At 47.2% G+C, this 21,943-nt stretch overlaps 1 long non-coding RNA gene across 1 annotated transcript in view; it reads left to right on the top strand.

Annotated features, from left to right (window-relative positions):
• LOC123141439 (uncharacterized) overlaps positions 1 to 8,172 on the top strand; it is a 13,234-nt gene extending 5,062 nt beyond the window's left edge. Inside the window, exon 3 of the long non-coding RNA XR_006470326.1 lies at positions 8,047 to 8,172. This is a non-coding gene — a long non-coding RNA (uncharacterized lncRNA). The remainder of the gene's footprint in view (positions 1 to 8,046) is intronic.
• Positions 8,173 to 21,943: the final 13,771 nt, after the last annotated feature.

A 21,943-nucleotide genomic window follows, 5' to 3' on the forward strand; every position in this document is an offset into this window, starting at 1 on the left:
GAGCTCCGCCGCCGCACCATCTCCGCCCCGCCGCCTCGGCTTCCGCAGCCGCCGCCCGCCTCTGCCGCGGCCGGCCAGCTCCCTCCTCCGTCCAGATCCGGTCGAGGAGCGACCGGATCCGGCGAACCCAACCTCGCCGGTCGCCGTCTTCGTCTTCTCCGGCGAGCAGCGCCACCGCCTCGTTTTGCGTGCCCGGGTCAAACCCTAGATCCGGAGGTCGAAATTCTACTAAGTCCCCGTGTTTTTTTTAGTTTCAAGTACCCATGTTCATCGTGCCGTAACTCCGCATCCGTAGCTCCGATTCATGCATATAGTATATCAAAATGTTCGTCTCAGAGAGTACATCATTTCATTCCATTGCATCATTTGCATTTAAGTTCATCTTGATGCCCGAAATGCTGTTAGAAGAGGGCTACTTGAGATATTTGTCAGATCTGCTACTCCATTTGCATATTTGTCATTTTTTGCCATGATTATTGTGTGCATGATATGCCCATGAGCTCTACATATTTTTTGTTAAGGGTTTTGCCATCTTTCCAGAGGTGCAACCAATGTATTTTTGTGATGTGTGTGGTGACTAGCAGAAGCTTGCAAAGTGAGGCACTTGGTAGTGCTGATTTCAGGGACTTAGCATTTCCACTAAGTCCTTGACCTGTTTATCTCAGGTTGCCATATGTTCATGTTGTTTCCGAGTGATCCATGCCTCTTTTGAGGATGATCAGTAAGGATGTTTTGTTAATCTTGTAGTGCTCTATCCATACATATCTTTGTTTGCAATTATGGAGCACCCTAGCTTGAGTCAATCGAGCTCTACTTTTGCTACTTTGTGAATCTGGGCAGATTGTCTACTTGTTAGCGATTTTGCCGATGATGTTATAGTTGATCCCTGCAGGCTATGCTATTGTTCTTGCCATGCCTAGCTTTAATTTTGTGTATTCTTAATGGATGTATGCTTAGGTTGTCATGACTTTCTCCGTAGTGAGTGCATCGAGCTTGTAAACATGCCTATTTGATATCTGTTTTCAGCATGCTCCAGTTTTCACTAAGTCTGTGATCTGATTATATTTTTGCCATGTTCACATGCTTGCAATTGTATTTTCTGATCCCTTTTGGCTCAAGGTCACTAAGGGACTTTTGTTAAGCTCTTTGAGTAGCTCCATGCCATGCTTTACTTTGCCATGTTCAGGTCCGTAGCATGTAGTTTTGTTGCTCCGAAGTGTGCTACCTGATCTGAAATTCCAGACAAGTGTTAATTTCACTAAGTCTGAGATCTGTTTGCCATATGCATTTTTGCCATGCTTGTTTGAACCTGTTAATGGATGATTTGGCCGTAGCTCAGTGCTAGACTTTTGTTAAGCATCTTGAATGCATCTCTGCCATGTATTTTGTTGCCATGTTTGGGTGCTGTAGCTTGTTCATCTCATTGCATTTAGATGGCTACTTGCTGTAAATCACAGACCGGTGTCATATTTGTTTTGCCTGCCATTTCCAAACCGTAACTCCGATTCCGACGTTCTTTATATCGTTTTCAAGCGATTCCATCTCATCTTTTCAGTGACACACTTGGTTTTAGAAGTTGAGGCAAGGTTCATGCATTCCTTGTCACATCTTGCATATGCATTCCGCATTGCATCTCGCATAGCATACCATCCTTGCATCATATTGTTTGATCCTTGCACGTGGTTGATTGTGTTCTTGTTGCTTGTTTGTCTTGTTTGGGTAGAGCCGGGAGACGAGTTCGCTAACGATGAGCCCGTTGAGTTTGCTTTCGAGGATCCAGTCAACTCTGACAACTTTGCAGGCAAGATGATCATACCCTCAAAATCACTACTATCTTTGCTTTGCTAGATTGCTCGCTCTTTTGCTATGCCAATGCTACGATGCCTACCATTTGATTTCAAGCCTCCCAAATTGCCATGTCAAACCTCTAACCCACCATGTCCTAGCAAACCGTTGTTTGGCTATGTTACCGCTTTGCTCAGCCCCTCTTATAGCGTTGCTAGTTGCAGGTGAAGATTGGAGGCCGTTCCTTGTTGGAACCTTTATTTACTTGTTGGGATATCATTATATTATCTTGTTATCTTAATGCATCTATATACTTGGTAAAGGGTGGAAGGCTCGGCCTCTCGCCTAGTGTTTTGTTCCACTCTTGCCGCCCTAGTTTCCGTCATATCGATGTTATGTTCCCGGATTTTGCGTTCCTTACGCGGTTGGGTTATAATGGGAACCCCTTGATAGTTCGCCTTGATTAAAGCTTTTCCATCAATGCCCAACCTTGATTTTACCATTTGTCACCTAGCCTTTTTTTCCCTTGGGTTTCTGGAGCCTGAAGGTCATCTTATTTTAGCCCCCCCTGGGCCAGTGCTCCTCTGAGTGTTGGTCCAAACTAGAGTCCTATGCAGCGCCCCTCGGGGAAACTCGAGGTTTGGTTTTAGTTGTATGGAGCGCTCATCTGAGTGTGCCCTGAGAACGAGATATGTGCAGCTCCTATAGGGATTTGTCGGCACATTCGGCGGTTTTGCTAGTCTTGTTTTAACCTGTCGAAGTTGTCTTGAAGAACCGAGATACCGAGTCTGATCGGAACATCTTGGGAGGAGGTCTATTTCTTCGTTGATCGTGAGAGCTTGTCATGGGCTAAGTTGGGACTCCTCTGCAGGGATTTGAACTTTCAAAAGCCGTGCCCGCGGTTATGGGCAGATAGGAATTTGTTAATGTCCGGTTATAGATAACTTGAACCTTAACTTAATTAAAATGAATCAACTGAGTGTGTTACCGTGATGGCCTCTTCTCGGCGGAGTCCGGGAAGTGGACACGGTGTTGGAGTAATGCTTGCGCAGGTTGCTCTCTAATTTCTCGCTCGCGCTTTGCCTCCTCTTCTCGCTCCTTTTTGCGAACATGATAGCCTCCATATTTTGCTAGTCGCTTGCTGCAGCTCCTCATATTTACCTTGCCTTACCTATAAGCTTAAATAGTCTTGATCGCGAGGGTGCGAGATTGCTGAGTCCCTGTGGCTCACAGATTACTATTACACCAGATGCAGGGCCTGATGATTCCGCTCCAGGTGACGCGCTCGAGCTCAAGTGGGAGTTCGACGAGGACTCTCAACGTTACTATGTTTCCTTTCCTGATGATCAGTAGTGGTGCCCAGTTGGGGGTGATCGGGACCGTGTCGCATGTTGGGTTATCTTTTATTTTGGCGCCGTAGTCGGGCCATGAGTGTTTGGATGATGTAATGTTATTTATGTACTTGTTTGACGTGGCGAGTGTAAGCCAACTATGTTATCTCCCCTTTATTATTATATTACATGGGATGTTGTAAAGATTACCTTTCTTGCGACATATGCCTTCAATGCGATTATGTCTCTAAGTCGTGCCTCGACACGTGGGAGCTATAGTCGCATCGAGGGTGTTACACCCATATACCGCAACTAGCGACCATCGGAACCCATCCAATTTTGATCTTACCCTGAATTTAACCGAGAAGTCTCCCTGGACCACATTGAGCACCTCTAACGTCTCACACCGTACTCATAGTAAAATCCCGCCGGATCTTCCTCTAGGAGGTAGAATGTGCCAGTCAATAGCGATACCACTAGAGAGGGTCTGAAGGAATTGGGATGTGAAATTATCTCGTCCAGTTTCCAAAAGTGCAATGAAATCTAAGTGATGTTCTAATGTTGTCTCCGCTAAGAATCTTTGTTTAGCCAAGTCTGCTAGACCTCTGCTATTCCAAAAGAGTCCTTTCATAATTCATCATGATTTTTTTTCTTAAGCTTAACTCTAGCACTTCTGCGTACTGCCGAGGTAGGATAGATTTTCCGCTTCCAGGGTCGTTTAGGCTTCTCCTCAACACCTTGCGGAATGCTAGCATTATCTATGACAGGCACTGCCTCCTTCATCGAGAGATGCTCTACCATATCTATGTTCTCAACATCCTCCTCATCCTCAGCCTCAACATTAGGCAACAAATTGTTACAAATATTTGCAAGATCATTAATACCTAAATTATTCATGTCATTGTCATTCATAGGTTGGATAGAGGCAAGATTATGAATGATCTTAGAAGCCCTCTCCGGTTCCAAGTCTAAAAGATCATTAACGGATTTGACGACCTCGGTTTCATTTGATCCCAAAGAAATTCCTAAGTCGTTTGCCTTATCAACTATTTCATTCTCAGAAAAGTGTAAAATTGAACAACTTTTATCAAAAGACGTACCTGCAGTAGTCTCGACATGACGAAGCGTGGCGGCCCTCTTGGCACGCGCTAGCTGCAGGTCGTCCGCATCCGACTGTCCCTGGATCCGGTTGCTGACATGCCTGCCAGCCGACACCGGATCCGCTATCCCGCCAAAAGCGATGAGCTCCTCCGTCCTCCTCTCACGCCCCTCCCTTATCGTCGGAGGAGGGTAGGGCGTAGTGGAGCGGACTTCCGCTGCGGTTGACAAGGGGGAGTAGGACCGTGGAGACGCCTGCTCATTGGTCCCGTCCCCCTATCTCCTGCGAAAACCGTCGTCCCTCGGCGAACCTGCTCGGCGCCATCCTACGGAGGGGTTCCGACGTGGGACTCCTTCCCACATCTCACCCCCTGTTCGCCACTCTGTAAGGTGTGGTCCCGTGGAGGGGTTATAGCACGGGACTCCTTCCCGCACCTCACCCCCATCTTGACCGAAAGCGTCGAAGTGGGAAGAACGCCATAGACCTCCTGTCTAGGCGACCCTCCCATCGTAGAAGAACCGGGCTCTGGTATCTGAGTGGTATGGGCTTCCTGCCCGCAGCCCCCCAAACCCGCGACCAACCCATCAGGGTCCACCCTTGCACCGGGTGTAGACTTCGCGGTCGTCATCGACTAGACTCGGCACTGGAGGCAACTCCAGCTCCGTCAGGTCGTCTACCTCGACCCTGGTGCTCCATAACCGACTAGGAGCGGATCCCGGTGCAAATGAACCAAAGCGAAGCGTGTTCAACGGAGTAGTGAACGGAGGCGTCTCTTTGGTAGAACTAGCTACCTTATCTGGAGTAGGCCCCTTATCCGACTATGGCAGTGTATCATCGGCCCCCTTGTCCTGATTCCCGGGTGCGCCGTCTCCCTCAGTCGTATCCATGTCCCGTGTCCCATCCCCATCCTCGGAAACTGTAGTATCCTCGATCTCAAGCTCTAAGACATAAGTGACTCCAGCATGTGTCCATTTGACCACATCTGGTATATGCTCAACACTGACAACACTGACCAACAATCTCGCAGCGTTATGAGCGCGAGTGAATGGCATGTCAACCTTTTCTGTCTTACCAATCAACCCACCCAAACTCCAAGCAATCAGAAAATGCTTTACAAATTTAGGTGGCACGCCATAGAAACGAACCCACACCTTCTCCAAAGGTGTACCCGCAGGTTCTTCCTGCTTCCACTCGTCAAAAGCGATCACAATGTTTGTGCTTGCTACTCTGCATAAACCCCACTTAAGAAAATGCATCTGATCCTCTTTAGTGGGAAAGTCCACCTTATAAGTCTGACCTTCTAACTTCTCCAGATGCCACTGATAATTACCTGGCACTAGGTCACATAGCTGTCTCATGATCTGAGCCTCGGTCAATTCTCCATTAGTAACTCTGATTACTGCCGGAAAGGAACTCTCAACCATCCGCGGTAGAGGGTCCACCTCCGGTGTCTCAAAAAACATCAATTCTTTACAACAGACCCCAAAAATGTTAATACCAGGCTTAGGACCAGAGAGGAGAGGGCATTCCCAGTCACATGCTGGGAGCGGAGGCAATAGTCACAAAGCTCGTTCGTACACTCTGCCACGAAATGACCCGGTTCACCACATCTGTAACAAGGCAATTTTTTCTTCTTAATCGCCCAGTTAGAAAGTTTTTCTCCCTCAGCTTTCTCCAACCCGTTGTCAGGCTTGCCCTCCATAGATTTGGTCCCTCCAGAATTCACCGGAACCTGTACTGCTGCCAAAGCCCTAACCGCGTCGACTGCCACCGCGGGTAGTGTGGACGGGTCTCCCACCTCAGTCGCTCTGTGCTCGAGCTCCTCCCCCGAAGCCATATCCATAGCAGGCGGCGGTGGTGGTGGGTATTGTCGGGGCGGTGGTGGGCGTCTCCCTCTCCCACCGTGACGATAATCGCCTCGGAAGTGATCCCGGGGGCCGGCGACACCTTCAACAAAGTTACCGGGCGGACCTTGAAACTGTCCAGCATCCTCATTGTATCGGTTATATCCACGGCCGCCGCCGGACGAAGATCCACGGTGCAGTCCCTCACCATATGCATCATATCCATCATCTCCCCACTGCCCGTATCGGTTGAAATTGTGACCATCCCGGCTGTATCCATTGTATCCGCCACGCCCTTGTGCACCGCGACCCCTTCCTAGGGCCGGTGCCTTGGCTGCAGGTGGCTGCGCCGATTCATCCGGCTGGCGCGTTTTGGGCCTAGGCGCCTGTATAACTGCATCTGCCCCCTGCTGTGCTGATGAATGAACACCCCGGCCAGCGGCAACTCTGGGCTGCACTCCCGTTGCCACAAGCCTCTAAGGAGGTACACCACCCTGCCCGAGAGCGCCGATCCCTCCAGCCGTCGGTGCACCACGGCCAGCACCACCGGCGGCCAGGACTGGTTGCGCGCCACGTCCGGCCCCGGCTGCTGCGGCAGCACTGGCCGGCTGAGCGCCACGCCCGGTCCCGCCATTGGCCGGAGCACCAACGGGGTGCGGCCCTCGTTTGATGGGCGGCGGCCCTCGTCCAGTCATGGCGTCGGCACCGGAGACTGCAGGACTCGCAGCCGCCAGAGAGATTCGTCTCGCGCGACCAGGATCGAGCCTAGGGAAACCTGGCTCCACGATCACAGGAACCCTGGGAGACTCACGTACGTGACCCACCTCATCTCGAGAATTCAAGTCACGCCGTGTCTCGTCCGATCGATTCCCATGGACTGGATTCGCATCCTGGGCCACATGCCCAGGTACTATTGCGCCCAAGCCCGCAGACACCGAGTCAGGCCCATCTTGGCCCAACAAGGATTTCAAACGAGCGATCCTAGCCGCCTGGATCTCGCCGCGATCCAGCGCCGGCGACGCCGCCGTCATCGGCCGTGATTTCTTCCGGCGATCTTTAACGACCTTCCAAGACCCAAAAAAATCACCAAACGTAAGAGATGGAAGACGTACCTTGGGTAAAGGTCCCTTCCAAGGACGAATCGCCATCGGGGCCGTCCGACGATGCACCACTCACCGGAGAGCCTCCATCGCATCTGCTTTGCCTAGCCCATCCCAAGCGCGATCAGTCGCCGGAACGATCTCATCAATGAAACCGGCCACCTCCTCCTCCGAATAGCCGACCCTGAGCGCTTCGCAAACGTGGTCACTTGGCGTCGGGGAGTACGCCGCCGCCCCGGATCCGCCGCCGTCCCGGGTTTCCTCGTCGGAGTCGTCGGAGTCCGAGCTAGCGAGGGCCCAGAACCGAGTGCCCCCACGATGTGGAGTTGCCGCCGGCCGGATCACCGGCTCGCGAAATCCCCCGCGGTCAGCTCCGTGGTCGCCTCCGCGGCTTTGCGTTCTACACTCTAAAATATGTCCATATACATCCGTATGTAGTTTGTATTGAAATCTTTAGAAAGACTTGTATTTAGGAACGGAGGGTGTAGATAAATTGGTAGGTCTCTTTGATAGAATGGGTAATATTCAATCACTTCGGCATTATAGTCATGCTAAGAGTTTACATAATGAAGATATCATTTTAATTTTCTTTAGTTTGGCTTCACGGGAATATGTAACATTTTTATCTTCAAGTGGCATTTGTGTTTCAATAAAGTATGTGTAAGTTCTTGCTAAGATAGTGGTGATCCTGCAGTGTGGTGTCTCTGTTCATCAAGCTCTGGTACTAAAGTAAATATTGTCAACTGTTGCTTGCTTGTACATTTTGCATGTATTCGTGTGCAAACAGAGCTATCAGTGCTGCAAATGTCATTAAACTTGGCCAACTTGAAACCATTGCAGCTAACATATACCTGATTATCTACTCATGTATGTCATCATTGCTGCAGCCAATTGGAACAACAAGCAATGCATCAGCTAATTAGAACATCAAGCAAGCAATGGAGCTACTGTCAAGGTTGCATCACATTCATACTATAGATTCAGTAAAGTTTAGGTTCTCTATCCAACACACTGTTACCGCAAGCTTTAGGTTCAGGCGCCGACGACGAAGGGAACAAAACCTATATGTATATCATGTTGCGTGTGTGTCAACTGCCACAAGTGCCGACATCGCCAATATTACGGCTACCTGGGAAGCCGGCAGCCAACAGTATCACCGGAAGCAGGGGCGGGAGCAACAATGTATGCGGTAGCCTACAACAGCGGATGGGGTTACTGGGATGGGCACGGGAGGCAGCGGCATAGCTACCGGGAGCAGCAAGGTTCAGGATAAGTGGAGGAGCTAGCAGCCAAAAACATCGGAGGCGGTAGCTGCCGGTAGCAGCGCAGATAGCAAGAAAGAAAACGAGTGTTGAGTGTTCATGTAGAAAATTAAACTCATTGGTAATTGTAGATCGGCCGCCAGTTGAAATAGAGGTTGTTATATGTTTTGATGAAGAATCAGTATTATTACATATTAAAAAAATACTTCCTCCATTCTAAATATAATCATTTTAGAGATTTCAATAAAAACTACATACGGGTGTATATATTAAAGTGTAGATTCATTCATTTTGTTTTGTATATAGTCCACATTGAAATCTCTAAAAAGACTTACATTTAAAAACGAAGAGAGTATAATTTTATATCTAGATGAAGACGTGCGTTGCACGTGCACGTTTACTAGTCAGTTTACACTCGCGTATAATTTTATGGACTGTGATATTTGGCACATGTGTGTCATATAAGCAAAACTACCACACCTCTACTTCTTTCACTCTAAAGTACCATACGATATCTCTTCCTTCGACCCCACCTTCTCCCGAACGACCCTGCAGACTCGCACGAGAAACCTGCTTCTCTCACACATCTCGCGCGCCCACCCCCGAGAAAACAGCCACTTCACGTCTACCACATGATAAAAAAATTACGCATGTGTGATTCGAACCAACACCTCCTTGGCACCAAAGGGCGCCACCACAACCAACTCATCCTTAGGTATTTGTTGCTCAAACTAAAGAAACTAATCGTTTTGATTCCTTTTTTACAACTGTGTTACTACAAAATGGTACAGAAAGTTACCACGATTTTCCCTCAGGACAAAGTTACCATGGTATTCGCATGCAACTTATCAGGTTTGTGTTGCATCAGTTGCCGTGCTATTTACATAGAACTTACCAGGTACTATGTTTCAACAACAACACCCCTTTCAAAGTTACCACTGTGTTTTGTACACAAGTTATAAGGTCTTCGATGTGTAAAATACCGTGGTACTTACACATAAGTTATCAGGGTATGTGTACATCAACCTCGCCCTCGTCAAAGTTACCATGGGGATTGTATATAAGTTACCGGGTCTACAGTTCGTATATTATCATGGTACTTACACCTAAAAACCTAGGTGTGTTTCAGTAACTTTTTCCATAGGTCAAAAATTATCATAATGTTTTTGCGTAACTTATCACGCCTATAGCGGGTCAAAGTGGGCCGTTTTTTGGGCCAACCCACGAGCACGTGTGCCCCTCATGACACTAAACATTATGTGGCTTTTCCGTGACACATCATGTGTTGTGTTCATCTAAGAGGCCCTGCGAGGCGAATGTATGTTTTTAACAACTTGTTTTCCTTTGGTAAAAAGTTACCATCATGTTTATATTGTAAATTATCGGGTGCTTATATTATCATGTTATTCACATAAAAATCATCGGGGATGTTTTGAACAACTTTTTCCCGGGACAAAAGGTTATCATGATGATTCTAGGTAACATATCAAGTCCGCAGTGCTTAAAATATCATGCTATTTACACAAAATTATTAGGGGTATGTTTCAGCAAAATTCTCCCCCCATGATCAAAAACTTATCATGGTGTTTAGTTACCGTGGTGCATATATTTTCATGCTATTTGCATATAAAAATACCAGGGGAAGGAGGTATAGTACCGTGTTATTTACACAGAAGATACCGGAGTATCTTTTCAAAAAAAAAATCTTTCCTATGGTCAAACTTACCATGGTGTTTTTACCTCAGTTATCACATGTGCACTGCGTATATTATCATCTATTTACACATAAATTATCTGGTACCTTTTCACATTTTTCTTCACCAATGGTTAAAATTACCATGATGTTTGTATCTAAATTATCAGGTCTATGGCGTGAATGTTATCGTGCTATTTACATAAATTACCGGGGGCCGAGGTTCAACAAATTTCTTCCCGATAATCAAAGTTACCACGATGCTTTCACCAAAGTTATCACGCCTTCAATGCTTATGACCATGCTACTTACACATAATGTACCGCGTGGTATACAAAAGTTAACATGTTGGTGGCGCATCATTTATCATGGTGGTGATAGAGAATTTACCACAGGAAAAATTTATGTGCCAGGTTTGATAGGTGAAACAAAAGTTTTTCAATGCTAAAATATTAAAGGCAAAACATGTCAAAAACAGTGTGGCAGATAGCAAAACTACCACACCCTCATTTCTTACCGTGCTATTTTCACAAAAGTTATCGAGGGTATGTTATCAGATATGCGGTTCATATATTATTGTGCTATTTTCACAAAAGTTATCGGGGTATGTTTTTCAACAAAATTCCCCCCTTGGTCAAATGTTAAGGCAGTGTTTGTACTTAAATTATCAAGTATGGGGTTCGTATATCACCATGCTATTGTTTTTCAACTTCCCCCTTTGGTCAAAATGTTATGGCGGTATTTGTACTTAAATTATCATGTCTATGATTCATATATTATCATGCTATTTATGCTGAAGTACCGGATGGTAGGGTGTTTTCAACAACTTTCTTACCAAGGTCACAATTACCACTGCATTTGTACCTGAGTTATCAGATCTTCGGTGCATATATTACCATGCATTTACACAGAGTTATCGAGGGTATGTTTTTTAACAACATTTTCTTCGATCAATGATATCGTGGTGTTTGTACAAAGTTATCAGGTTCGCGCTTCATATATTTATCATGCTACTTATACTAAAGTTATCAGGGTATATTATTCAATAAATTTTCTCCGGTCAAAATTACCAAGGTGTTTACATATGCTTTCTACATATAAGTTACCGTGGAATGTTTTCAATAGCTTTTTTCCCGGATCAGAACTACCTCTGCAAAAAACACCGTGGTAATCCCCCCTCCACCTCCACACATGACAAGAAAGCAGTAATGTTGTCGCCCGACAAAGTGGAGCAGCAGGGCAGCAACAAGATATACATAGAGAGAGAGAGAGAGAGAGAGAGAGAGAGAAGCAGCAACAACAACCTACTCAAGCGTGCTCCTGCTCTGGCGAAGAACTGAATGAGGCGAAGAAGACAAGAAATGTACACGCACACATCTCTTGAGGGAAGCCTAGTGCATCCTATGAGCCACAAACGATCTCCTTTCCTCCCTTAATCTTCCCGTGAAGTCAAGAGGAAGAGGGGAGGATGGATGTATTTTCTTCTCGTGCCTACGCCCCCTCCTATGAAAGAACGAGGGAGGCGGCTTTCGCAGCCTACTCTCATCAGGAAAACTCGGCTTTGTCACATTCATGATTCCCACCTGTTGGCCATTGTGACGCTGCCAAGAGGAAGCTCACACACAGCGGAGAACATGGATGGCAGCATCGAACTCCATGGCAGGAAAGGATTTGGGTTGGTGACGCGACGTCTCTCTATTATAAACTTGCTCGTGATGCCTCTACGGGAAAGCACGGTGGTGAGGAAGGGCGTGCAGCGGTGCCAGCACATCGGCATAGAACCCAACAACAGCGGGGAAACAATGCGGTGGCCACCGCCAGTGTGTTGTGTGGTCGCATGCGAGGTGGCTTCAGGCGCCGACTTCGTCGCACAACCGGCCAGCAAGAAGGAGGTCGCTGCTGGGGGTTGGGCGGCAGTCGGCGCAAAGTGCTCCAATGGCGCGTGGTGGTCAGGTCGGCATGAAGTGGGTCGTCGACGGCAAGAGGCACGCTGGGAGGAGGGGGGCAGCGCGCTAGGGGTCGGTTGGGCATTGAAAGGAGTACCAGAGGGAGGTCGGGAGCAGGGCCGGTCCTGAGATTTTGGGGGCCCGGAGTGAACATAAAACTCAAGGCCCTTTCATATAAAATAGCATAGTAGTAATAATTGATATATATGTATGAAATGTAACCAATAAACCTGTACATTCATCTAAAAACAATTTTTATGTCAATTTTTTTTTGCTACCCGACACATATACTTTTTAAACTTCATATGAAAGCTTGAACAATGCAAAGCTATATATGCATGAATGCATATACGAAGATAAAATTACTTAATTATCGTAGATTCTCGTTTCTAAAGTCCTCGCAGTACACTTAAAATGCTAATATAGGACAATTGACCGGCGCTACATGCATGGAACAGGGGGAAATGCCAGGGCAAGAATTATGGGGTTCTTCTAGACCTGTGTTTGTGAATCTTACGAGATGCATCACGATCAAGTGGCAGAGCAAATTAAATCGAGCCACGCAGTGCAACAGACCAGCGACTGTGAACTCATTATAAATCTAGTTAGTACAAGGAGAGTGATAAACTGTAGATATCACAAACCTTGGATCGGTCAGGTCTCGGCGATAACACGATGTGGATTTTTGTCTGGGTCCGGCAGGAGGAGCTCCGCGACGTGCGTGTGCGTTCAGCGCCTGAAGACCAGAGAGCGGAGCGGAGTTGGTCGGCCTGCTGCACCCCGGTGGCGGTTCGTCAGACGGCAGCACCTCGCCTCGCGTCCGGGGGCCTGGGACAGGGATCGTGAGGACTCGCCATCAGAAGGAAACTCACGGCTGCAGAAATTTCCGGTGATCTCATGGACTCCCTGCGTGGCTGCTAGGCCCTTGCGGCTAATACAAGTCCTAATAGATCAGGTCTAACATGATATGTTCTATCTGACGGGGGCCCCTGGACCTTGGGGGCCCGGGGCGGTCGCCTCCCCTGCCCCCCCTCAGGGCCGGCCCTGGTCGGGAGGCAGAGCTGCATCGGCGCGAGCTCAGACGCGGAGATGGAGAGGAGGAAGGGAAGGAGAACGGGTTGAAGCAGGCAGGGACGCTGGCGACCGACGGCTGCCGGCGCAGCCGGTGCCAAGCGCATCGCGCGGGCGCATGGAGCCTTCCCGGCGGCGCGACTGGAGCGGGTGAGGGAGAGAGATAACAGGGGGCGCTGCCAGGCGGGATCGTGTCCACTAGATTGAAAACATACGTTGATGAGATCGTGTGGCAGTTTTGCAATCTGCCACACAGTTGCTAGATACATATTTTGTAATTTTATATCTCTAAAAAGACTTACATCTAAAAAGGACGAGAGGATGGAGAACCAAATCATCCTATCCATTGAAACCTGCAATCCGATGGTCTACATCCCTTCAGCATACTAAACGCGTTTTACTCTTTAATTACCCACCATGCCATTACGTTAATTAATTACCCACCATGCCATTGGATTAATAAGCAACTAGTAATCTCGATCTGACCTCGCTGCTGCCATTCGAAAAGAAAAAAAGTGCCAACAACGCACGCACGCACGCCCCCCACGACCTCTCGCCCCCTCCTCATCCTACCATCCGACGCCACAGCATGGCGGGGATGCCGTTCACCAATCCTCCCACGCCCGAGCCGTCTCACCGGAACCGCCAAGCCTGCCCACCCGGGGATCACCACCGCACACACCTCCTCACCTCGAAGGGACCCTACCTGTCCGGTTCGAGTCCCTTGCATCGCCACTGACCGCTCCGCCATCTGCCCGACTGTAGGTTAGGGCCCTCTTCGTCGGTGAGAGGCGCACGGGAGCTGTTGCTGCCGCCGGGGACTTGGACACACGCGGGGCAGCCGCGGGCGAACGAAGCCGCAAGTGAGACATCGACGGGTGAATAGCTCCCATGCGACGTCGTTGGTGTGAACTGTCTCTCATGCGACGTCGTTGGCTGTAATAGCTTGCATGCGACATCTTCGTTGGAAAAAATAGCTCCCATGCAACACACCATTTACGCGGCTAGTTGGCTTTCCGTTAGGCTGAGATTTGGTTAGGACACTGGGGGTTATGTGCTCTGACTGGTGGGGTCCACCTATGGCCACGTAGTCAAGAGTCAACCATCCACGACTCGACCGGTGACTGTGTGATCGTGCTCGACTCGCCCGTGCTGGACTGGGCGAGCGGCGCCACCGTAAGCATCTTCTCCGGCAGTGGTTTCTTCTCCGCGGTGGTGGAGCGCATTTCTCGGCAGCGGCAGAGCTATTGCGAGGTGAGCCCGAAACCCTAGTCCCACTCCCCAGAACTTTGGGGGATCTGTGGCCTCATGCTGCCCTCTGTTTCTTGGCGATTTAGAATCGGGCTCCATTGGATCCGGGGGTTGTTTCTTCTCCGCGGCCCGGTGGTGGAGCGCCTATCCCTGCAGCGGCTATTGCGAGTGAGTATTTTCCAAACACTACTCCCATTCCACTGAATTTTGAATAAATCTGTGGCCTCATGCTGCCCCTGTTGCTTGATTGGATAGGAGATGGAGCGAGGGCTAGATGAGATGGAGCGAGGAGACGGGCTGCCCCGAGGAGACAGTGCTTCAAATCGGTAATGCCACCCTCTTTTCTTGGCGATTTAGAATCGAACTCGATTTGGTAGTGACTGTCGCCGCTGCCTGCCATTGACAAAATAGGGGAGGTTCAGGTTCTGCCACCACATTCGCAATTATAGTGGAATTTTTTTCCTGTAAAGCTAAGCTCAGTGATGGCAGTGTCCAAGACATTGATAGAGATACCACCGTGAGGTTGGATGTCGATTTTGCAGATGTTGATCCCCAGGAATTGGAGATCATGAAGGAGAAGGCCGTGGGAAATTTGGTGGAGAGAATTGGGGAGAGTATTGTTTGGGGTCCAGAACAAGAGGCATCTCTGCAACGTTTCGATAACTATAATGGTGAATATGTGAGAATTGAAGATGGAGAATCCATGGTTGCTGAAATTGATCAGCAAGGAGGATGGGCAAGCAAACAAGTAACATTTTATGCAGAGCTAATTGATCTGCAAACTCATTCCAGAGTTGGTTATGTGCCATCAAAGATGGCTGCACAGATGGAAGATGATGAGTGGGTTTCACAAAAGAAGATGTTGGCATTGTTGACTGAACCGACTATAGTAGCTGAAGATACTGGGATTGATGCAGATGGAGAGGAGGGAACCCATGGTGCTAGGAAGATTGTTGTTGACTGGAATGTAGTAGAGTTGAATAAAAAAACAGATTTGGTCATTACACCAATATCTGACATTGATATGGCCGAAATGTTTGGCATTCAAGTTGATGACAAAGATAAGGAGAAGGATGACAGTTCTTTGCCAGCTGAAGGTAACACAGGCCCTAGAAATGCAAATGAGGATGAAGAACACCTGATGAGAGAGGCTGCAGATGATGTGGATGATGCAGATGATAATGAGCTGGTTTGTTTGTATGACAAAGAGAACCCAGTTATTGAGGTGGGAAAGTTGTGGCCAAGCATGAAGGAGTTTAGGATGTCTTTCAGGACCTATGCAGTGAGAAAAGAGTTTGATGCCAAGACTATGTGGACTGATCGAAAGAAATTTTATGCTCGGTGCAAAGGTTATGATGGTGGTGGCAATCCTTGCAAATGGTACTTGTCTGCCAGACTACAACCTGATGGAAGTACAGTAAGGGTAAATCAAATACCACACCAGCATACATGTATGACCACTTCACAGAGAGTTTCAAAGATGACATCACAGCTTTGGGTTACAGAGAAGATTACTCCTATTTTAGCCAAGACTCCAAACACTACTGCAAAGAGGCTTAAAGTTGACTTGGAGAAGTTGTACCCCATCCAGCTGCAATATACCACAGTGTGGAAAGCAAAACAAAGGGCCATGAAATCATTGTATGGTGACTGGGCAAATACATTTAGGATGTTGTATAGTTTTAAAGCAGAGGTGGAGAAGAGGTCACCTGGGAGTGTGGTGGAGATAGATACAGAGGTAACAGAGGATGGCAAGGTTTTATTCAGCAAGTTTTTTATGTGTTTGAAGCCTTGCATAGATGGATTCAAAGCAGGTTGTCGTCCATATTTGAGCATAGACTCATCTTTTTTGACTGGAAAGTGGAATGGTCAGTTGGCTGCATGCAATGCTCTAGATGGACACAACTGGATGTTCCCAATTGCAATAGGAATGTTTCAATCAGAGACAGAGGCATCATGGATATGGTTCATGATGCAACTGAAAAGATGCATAGGGCCAGTTTCTCCTTTGGCCATCCACACAGATGCATGTAAAGGGTTGGAAAATGCAGTAAAAAGTGTTTTCCCCCATGCTGAGCAGAGGGAGTGCTTTGGACATATGTGGATGAATCTGATAAAAAAATTCAGAGGAGATGAATTTGGGCGCATGTGGCCAGCAGCAAGATCCTACACCAGACAGACACATTCCTATCACCTTGGTAAGATATTGGCATCATGTAGTAATAATGAATTTGCTTCATGGTTGAACACCCACCATTCTCTGTTGTGGTATAGATCAGGTTTTAATACTGCCATAAAATGTGATCATATCAATAACAACTTGGCAGAAAGTTTTAACAACAAAGTGAAGCATTTGAAAGACTTGCCTGTGCATGACATGGTGGACCAAATAAGGATCATGATCATGCGTTTGTGGGAGTTGAGAGGAAAAATTGCTAATATTTTGGAAGGCGACAAGCTTCCAGCAGTGGTACAACAGGTGGTCAACAGGAGTAGAAATCTTTCACATCTATCTGTTGAGAAATCTTCCTTGTGGGGTGCTGAAGTTAGAGATACAAAGAGTGGCAAGAGGCATGTGGTAAATACTGAGTTGCATGAGTGCACTTGCCAAGAGTGGCAACACACTGGAAAACCATGTGAGCATTCCATACTTTTTTGGCATCTAAACCCAGGTTAAATATGCACCCATATTTGCATGAGTATTATTCAGTACAAAAATTCAAAGCTGCATATGCAAGTCCAATTCCTGCACTGACTGACCAATGTCAGTGGCCTGAGGTGGAAATAGAATTTACCTTGTGTCCCCCTGTCACTAGAAGAAAGGCTGGGAGGCCTAAACAGAGCAGATTCAAAGCTTGGTTTGAGAAAGGTGGTTGTAGTAAGAAGGGGAAAAAGGAAAAGGAAAAGAATGATAAGCCCAAAAGGGCTCAAAAAGGTAACAAAAATAGGTGCAAGTTGTGTGAGGTACTTGGGCACAGAATTGGTTCATCCAAGTGCATCTACACTCCTCAGAGGCCAAAGTATGTTTATGTTACTGTTTTTGCAAGTTTTTGATTTTTCTACTTGTTATAGTATCTAACCAAGTCAAATGCTTTATTTTTTAGGAGGAAGCATGCAGAAAAAGCCCCACCGCTTGTTGTTGAACAATGCTGGCCAGTGAAAAAAGCAAGACTCAGTGGCTATAGAAGGAAGAGCACTAAGCAGATAATGTTTGGTGACAAAGATATGGAGCTAACTGAAACTGTTACTGCTGAACATGAGCTAAGTGTTTGTGTTTTGGACGATGTGATGCATACTGAATCTGTTTTGCAGACGCTAGGGCAATCTGAAACTGTTGTAGATGAAGCAACTGTTGTGCTGCCATTCGAATCTGCTTTGACAACTGTGTTGCCATGTTTGGAGGTTGTGCTGCCAAGTGTTGAGTTGCAAACTGAAGTAGTTGAACAATGTGTGCCATCTACTCAATTTGCAGAAGTGCAAACTGAAGAAGTGAGACATGGTCAGGTGCAAAAGTTGAGGGGGCCTAGTGGAGTTTGCAAGGGGCCAAAAAGCAAGAGCATCAGCATCAACAAACTATGCGCCGTGGAACCAAACGGTGGAAAAAAGCAGAAGAAATCGAGTGGTAGAAAGAAGCAAAAGAAATAGAGTCGAAATCATTCAAATTTGATGTGAAAACTTAAGTTTGTTGTCATTTGATGTGAAAACTTATGTTCTTTCATGTGATAACTTATGTGCTATGATGTTGATTTGACTTGAAATAAAATTCAAATTTGAACCGATATTCAAATTTGAACCTATCTCCAATATTTTTTGAGTTCATTTGTTTGTTCTGTGATGTTGCATCGTTTTATGTACTACTATGCACTTTAGTTCATAAATCCAACCCTTTTTGTGAATTCCAACTCATAGTCACGGACAATGTTGTCCAAACAGGCTCCAAAGTAAGGGAAAACGGCCCCATTTCTAAGCAAGTTTTTTTCGACCTTCTCAAAATCACCCAAAAAAGATTTTCTTAGCTTATATTATACCTATATAGGATCAATACGAAGTCTCACCTTTTTTTGAATAAGTATTCATATTATTTAATTTATTTTTGAAAAAACACCCTTTAATACAAAGTTAGCAATAAAACAAGTTTAAAAATTTTAAATGCAAAAATAACTTCAGATCCTCCTTAGTCACTCTAAAATGAAGCTAAGGTGATGTTTTTGATTTTTTTGCATTTTCAAAACCTCAAACCCTCTTCTCACTCCTGTGAACTCCATGCAACCTCAGTCGAGATAGTCCAATTTGTGAAGGTTTTTTCAAGCAAAGATCATTAGATCAAGTTTATCATTTTATATCATAACTATGTAACATAAAAAGGCTATATGCGCAGGTTTTTCATTTTTTTTTTTGAATTATTTATACACATTTGAATGTTCGGTCAAACCTTTCAAAACCCCGTTGACTGCCTCCAAACCCCATGTAACCCTAGCGCCAAACGTCCACCGTCGATCTAACCCTAACGCCAAACTGCGGCCATCGGATAGGCCTTCTAGAAGGATTCCGTGGGGGCGATCCGTGGGCTCCAATCTGATTGGCCACCGTTTTTTCTCTCTGACGAACAGATAACGTTGAGCGGGGGATCATCTAAGTGACCGTTGGGCCGAGCGGATCGGGCCCGGCAGAGCCTGGCGTGCATGCGCACGGCCGTCGAGAGGGGGATGGGCTGCATGCGAGAGGGTCAATGACATGTGGGCCATCCCTGTCCCATGCATGCCATGCAACGTCGCAGCCTAGCTATTCTTTGCTCGTGAACACCTAGCCCGCCATTGCATGCACGCATCGACGCAGTAAAGCATGGCAGGGGCGCAACGTATAGGTACGTCGCATCTAAGCTATTTTAACAAATGCATGTTTGAACGAGACGGACGCGTCGGTGGTGCAGATGTGGCGCAACTCCTTTTTCAGTGTCACGCGCGGATGAACGGGCCTGTTTCCCACGTGGCGTCACCGCCGATGCAAGTGCACGAAACGATGCAACTCGCCTGGATGCTCTGGCCGCCGTTTTTTGAATTAATGCCCGCAATTACTTATGCCAGTGCGAACGGAGAAGAGAAAACGATCCAGAAGGCACCGTGTACACATTGACCACAGCTGCAACGCGGCTATAAAAGGGCACCATTTCCTCATCCTCTCACACTCATCTCTCAAGCCTCCTCCCCTTCTTCTTTTCGAGCCAAATCTACCACTTGAGCCACCATGCAGTTCAATGGCCCTACCTACCGTCGCCCTCGCACCGTGCCGGAGAGGCAGTACCCGGCCGGAGTCGTCGTCGAGAATAGCCTGAGGGTGTGGGCCATCTCTAGGTGGACGGCCCCTAGAGAGTTGGCTCGCTTCTTCCTCCAAGCCGGCTACCGCCACCTCCCTCCGGGCACTCCGCCCATGTTACACCTCCACGAGCAGTACGATGGCAACGCCAACGGCCTCGTCATCGGCCTCCACGTCACCTTCACCAACCCCTACGACGCTCACCACCTCCTCGGCCAGGTGTTCTGGTGTGGATGCGAGTTTATCGCGTTCACGACCTACAACATCTTCACCAACTTCCACCACATCTTCCCTCACCCCAACGGCATGCACAGCCTCCCCTACCAGATGCCGGAGAACAACGAGTGAGGGGCCCAAGGAGGAGGGGCCATGGAGTGGCAAGGAGGAGGGGCCAAGGAGTTGTTCAAGTGCGAGTCTTCTATCTATCTAGTTTGTGTTTGTGTTGGTTCGGGTGTGTGTGCCCGTGTCTTCTATATATCTAGTTTTAATTATTTTACTTTCATGTTTTATGAACTATATGTAGTGGGGGGATGCCCCTCTATATGTTCTATCTATCTATGCTACTAGGGTACCCGATGCCCCTCTATCTATCTATATGTTTTTTCGGTCCTAAAGTTTCTCCATTGCATTTTATTTATGTGGCCATGTGTACTAAAAAATGCACTAAAACATGATCCAATCATAGAAGTTGTTGTTAGCATGTGTCTAGTTAATTATCTTCCTTTTATGTTTTATGCACTATATGCAATAAAAATGGCGCTTCGTTGAAATAAACTAGAACCAAACAAATGCAACTTTTTTGGTTCACAAAGACTACAAGTTAGACTGCTAACTAGAACCAACCTTTTGTTTTAGCCGAAACAACATGTACGGGACCGTACAATCGGACACGATAGCTTATGCATAAAAATAGCTCAAATAATTATCAGATGAGTTATCTAAAAAAAGGTGAAGGCAGGAAACTTAAAATTTGTAAAATAACCTAAAGCCGAAAAGATATATTGATGTTAATGACCGTGTGCACTTTTTTTTGCACTAGCTACACTTCTTTTATCAACGGGCCTGGGTATGTTCTATTCGGTCTGGGCCCTGCGTAACTTCTATATGGGCCTGGCCTTTTCGGGCAACTGTGGGACGATTTTTTTCTTTTTCTCCCTCTACCACTGAAACTGAAACTCATGACTAACTGAAGAACTGAAAAAACAAAACAGAGTGAAGAAGACATGCTGGATTCGTACAGCGCAACACTTTTATTCAAATGTACATATCATTACGATTACAAATGATGCCCAATCTATTCACTTACGACTAATTATCATCACATAAACAAATGCGAGACCAATTACACAAACATAAAAAAATGCGGCCATCAGCCCCATCAAATTGCCCTGCTTCTGCAATTCGATGAGTTTCTTCATCTGCTTGTTCAGCTTCTTCAGCTCTGCCGTCACTCCTGCATCCCCGACAGTAGCACCAATGGAAGGGCGGGCACCCCCGATGGAATTGCCAGATCCAGGGGCCCCGGATCCAGATGCGCCCGATCCAAACTTGCCCAACTTCTCCGCCTCCAACGGTAAATCGAGCTCCCCTGATGCACCCTCCAGTTGAATCCGCTCTATGTACTCATCTAGCCACTCAAAATGGGTGCATTGCTTCAATTTCTGAAATCGGAAAGATGAACCCTAAATCCCAAATACGATGGGGAAAAATGGGCAAATATGAAATTGGGAGATAAAAACCAAAATTGGCATATTGAGAAGTAAAATCTCACCTTTCCCTGCTCTGGTTTGCTCTCGCATTTCACGAATTCCCGCCCAAGGTTGCCATTCTTGTCGGTCGTTGTGACTAGCCGCTTCAGGGGTGCGATATGTTGGCATGCAGGGCATCTTGTCATGGGCACTGCGCCATAGCGCGGCCATGAGCGGCGGGAGGCTGAAGCGGAGCTCGACATTGCTAGGTCGCGGCCCGGAACGGCGTTGCTGCGCGTCGTCGCCGGAGAAAAAGAACAACAACGGTCGGGGAGGGGGAGGGGGGAGGATGGGCTCGGGTGCTGCACGGCTCGGGGCACGCTCGGTGTCCTCTTGTACCAATGCTGACCTGGATAAGTTAGTGGGTCCCACGCTGTGGGTCCTGCTCACCTGACCAATGCTGAGTTGGATAAGTTAGTGGGTCCCATGCTGTGGGTCCCGCTCACCTGATTCGAGTTTTAAACATGTGTCTTTGGATTAGGCAGCAGTGTCGCATGGGA

This window comes from Triticum aestivum, chromosome 1A (assembly GCF_018294505.1).
Source record: "Triticum aestivum cultivar Chinese Spring chromosome 1A, IWGSC CS RefSeq v2.1, whole genome shotgun sequence".
Lineage (NCBI taxonomy): Eukaryota > Viridiplantae > Streptophyta > Magnoliopsida > Poales > Poaceae > Triticum > Triticum aestivum.